Source organism: Oryctolagus cuniculus, chromosome 1 (genome assembly GCF_964237555.1).
Source record: "Oryctolagus cuniculus chromosome 1, mOryCun1.1, whole genome shotgun sequence".
Lineage (NCBI taxonomy): Eukaryota > Metazoa > Chordata > Mammalia > Lagomorpha > Leporidae > Oryctolagus > Oryctolagus cuniculus.
The window spans coordinates 33,881,238-33,885,322 of NC_091432.1; the positions used below are offsets into that span (position 1 = coordinate 33,881,238).

The following is a 4,085-nucleotide window of genomic DNA, read 5'->3' on the forward strand; positions in this document are numbered from 1 at the left end:
CTGTAACTGTCACCCTAACTTTGATCCAAAACTCCTCCATTTATCCAGCTCATGGTTTTTTTTTTTTTTTTTTTTTTAGTTTTGTTTTGAAGGTTTATGATATGCCAGATAGTGTGTTCAACACTGAGGAGACAGCAGGGGGCAAAATCAGACCTTGTTGCTGCCCTATGATGCCTTCAGTCTATTAGGAGAGTCATTAGTGGAATAATCATATAGATCCATGTAAAGCTTCAGCAGTGGTCCATGCTATGAGAGGTCCCTGGTGCTAAGGGAATTTGGATAGTGTGGATAGTTGGTCTTATCACAAAGGTCCAGGAAGAATCCAAGCGGAAGTGATGCTTTAGCTGAGATGGGAAGGATGAGCTGGGTTTACTTTGGGGCAGGCATTCCTGGGACAGGGAAGAGCATGTGCAAAGATTGTGATGGGAGGAAGAAAGTTAAGCAAGCACGTGAAAGAAGACTCATGTAGCAGCAGTGGGGAGAGTCACGGGACATGGAGTGAGACGGGGATGGACAGTCACCAGGTCAGGGACACCATACTGCCTTCCCTGCATGCCCTACATCCCTGTTTCTTGCCGGCTGAATCCCCGTTTGGTTCATGAATCTGTGTGTCCCCTACAACAGCCTTCTGCTTCAGGGGACACGACGCTTCTCTGCCAGTTTAAGGGCATAATCCTTCTCTAGGGATTGGTTTACTTATAAGCATATGTTCCCATTCTAGCAAAAGAGAAGTAAGGGAAAGTTTCCTGGGGGACTTCCAAGAAAAGTTTCTTTGCTCCTAAACATGAGTCACAAGAAAAGATGGCATCTATTTGTCCTCTGAGTGTTTTCAAATCTGAATGTGAATACGGAACTGCAACCACTGTCATCTCCTGTCAGGATGAAACCAGCACCAGGGATGACAGAACAGAAATATGCGAAGAACGTTTTTTCTTGTAGGATCAACCTGCCCTGAAGGCTACCCTACCTCGGGACTTCCTGTTATATGGAATACTAAAAGTTTCCATTGTTCAAACAAGATGGAGTGTCACCTATAGTCAAAACTCTGTCTCAGTAAAGAGGAGGATAGACCATGTCCCCTATTTATGTTGTAGGCAACGTTAAGGTTTTTTTTTTTTTCAGTTATTCTAAAATCAATGAGAAGTCAATAGAGAGTTTTAAGCCAAGAACATTCTCCATATTTCCAATTCACAAAGATTGCTCTGACTGCAGCGTAGACATCAGATTCCAGAGGAGGCAAGGGTGGGTGTGGGGAGACAGTAGAGAATGCAGAGTACCTGCCTTGGGCCCCACACTTGAAGTGGGAGGCTGCAGAGGGAGCACCACTTAAATGAGGATTGCTGCCATTCGAGTCTGTCTTTGACAGTATCCTATGGGGCCAAAGGGCAAAGCTGGTACAGAGCAGCTTCCTCTCAAGGGCCAGAATTGTGCATGAATTCTGCACTGCCTTGACTTGTCCTGGGTCCCACCCTTTTCTAGGGATAGGCCTGGAGGGGGGCCGGTGATAGAAGGTGGTGGTAATGAAGGTGGGAGGTGTGGGCAGAAATCTTCTCAAAGTAGTATACTCTGGTGACAGAATGAATAGATGCAACATGGAAGACCCATGTCAAGGATGAACCTCAAGTTTCTGTGCAAGTGGAGGAAATGGTGGTGTCATTAGCTGATATGGAGAATCCTGGAAGATAGCCCAATTGGGAGTAGTGTCGATTCTGAGTTCCTGGAGGAGTGGACAGTGGAAGATAAAGTCCTGTTTGAACAAGCATTTAGTTTCCATAGGAAGAGCTTTCACAAGATTCAGCAAATTGTTCCAGATAAGACAATTACAAATCTTGTAAAATATTGCTATTCCTGGAAAAAAAATAAGCTCATTCAAGGACAAGTTTCATGGATTGTCAGGCTCATAAACTAGCCAATAGGCACAACCAGGGCACAGTGATGATGATGTGGAAGAAACACATCCAATGGATGGGAATGATGGTGACTATGCTCCCAAGAAAGCAGCCAAACAGGAGGGTAATAGTGAACAGCTGCCCAAAGCAGCAAGACTGGACTTGGAAGAAGAGAGTGTCAGCATTTACAGCGTCACCATCATTCTCAGCGTTCTAAGTGCTGTCCAACCAAGGGCATGTACTTAACACAGGAAGATGTGGTAGCTATTCCCCAATGCAGCCAACACCATCCTGAGGCAATTGGATATGGAGCTGATCTCTCTTAATGTCAGGGTCAGAATGCTAAGCAAGCAACCAGTGCACTTAAACAGAAAATGGAAGGTGGAATTAAAGAATTCAAACCTCCTGAGTCAAATCAGAAAATTAGTGCCTGTTGGATCACAGAGGAGCAACTTCTAGCAGTGCAAGGTATATTGAAGATAAGCAGTTATTGTTAGTAATGATGTAGCTTGTCATGATAGCAGACGGCCATCATTCTACCCTTCGTTAAAAATGCGTTGAGAAAGGGCTCTCATGTTCACCACAAAGTCCTGGTGACCAGGAGTTCTGTGCTGTATTTGTGGATGTGCGCTTCTGTGGGTCTGATGTGTATTTGGGGTCCCCAGCAGCACACACGGCTTCTCAGCACTAAATAATTGATGGTGATGACAGCATGGCCAAACTCCACGGGCTCTCTGTGCCGCTGCTTCAGCGTTCCTGCCATTGGGTTCATTCTTACCATATTACTCATTGATAACTCAGAGTTAAGAGATAAATAAACTATGATTCATTTCTGGTTTCTCTAAAAAAAAAAAAAAATACTGCCTATGAAGTACTGCTGAAAAGATTGACCCCAGATCTAATTCAATTTCTTGCTGTGATTACCAGCTCATAAGAAATGTGTGGGAGCCTGCTCCACTTCTGATCCAGCTCCCTGCTGATGGTCTGGGAAAAGCAGAGAAAGATGGCCCAAGTATTTGGGCCCCTGTCACCTTCATGGGAGACCTGGATGAAGCTCCTGGGTCCTGGCTTCAGCCTGACCCAGGACTGGCATTTGCAGCCATCTGGGGAGTGAATCAGCAGATGGGAGATTTTTCTCTCTGTGTGTGTCTCTCCCTCTCTTTTTGTAACTCCAATTTGCAAACTAAATAAATAAATCTTTGTTTAAAAATGGCAAAGAAATTGTTGTCAGATAAAAATGGTTTGAGAGACACAGTAATAAGATGCAACATGAAAACTTAGACTCCTGATGGCACCAGCCAAACTATAAAAAGACATCCTTGACACAACTGGGAAAATGGAACATGGACTACATATTAAATGATAATAAGGAGGGCCGGTGCTGTGGCTTAGCAGATAAAGCCTCTGCCTGCAGTGCTGGCATCCCACGTAGGTGCTGGTTCGTATCCTGGCTGCTCCACTTCCAATCCAGCTCTCTGCTAATGTGCCTGGGAATGCAGTGGAGAATGACCAAAGTGCTTGGGCCCCTGCACCCACATGGGAGACCCGGAAGAAGCTCCTGGCTCCTGGCTTCTGATAGGCTCAGCTCCAGCTGTTGTGGCTATTTGGGGAGTGAACCAGCAGATGGAAGACCTCTCTCTCTGTCTCTCCCTCTCTTTACCTTTCAAATAAATAAATAAAATCTTTTTAAAAATGATAGTAAGGAATCACTGTTAATTATTTTGCTGTCATAATGGCATGAAGGTTATCTTTTTTAAAAATATGTCCTTATAAGTTAGAGATGCATATCTGTGATGACCTGATATGTAGGATTTTCTCTAAAATACAGACATTGGAAAAAATGGTGATAAATAGTGAAGCTGGATGATGGATAAGTGGGAGTTCATCATATGAGTATTTTTCTACTATTGAATTTATTGGAAATTTTCTATAACCAAAAGTCTTAAGTGCTGCATTGAAAAATACTCTTTGTTTTATTGAAGATTTACAGATAGCATGCAGGTTAACCCCCAACTGTGGTAGCTGAGTGCAGAATATGTCCTCTGTGGTGCAATGGCTTTCTTCCTAGCATGTTGAAGACTCCTCAGAGTAATTTATCACTCTAACAATACCCTGTGAAGGGTGGGGGGAAGAGCCACAAGGAGGTGTCCAGCTGAGAGGAAGTGGCTGACCACATGGGTGATAGGAGGCTCGTGA

The 4,085-nt window shown here is 44.1% G+C and overlaps 1 pseudogene; it reads left to right on the top strand.

Moving 5' to 3' along the window:
* Window positions 1–509: 509 nt before the first annotated feature.
* LOC103351742 (REST corepressor 3 pseudogene) lies at window positions 510–2,456 on the top strand (annotated as a pseudogene).
* Window positions 2,457–4,085: the final 1,629 nt, after the last annotated feature.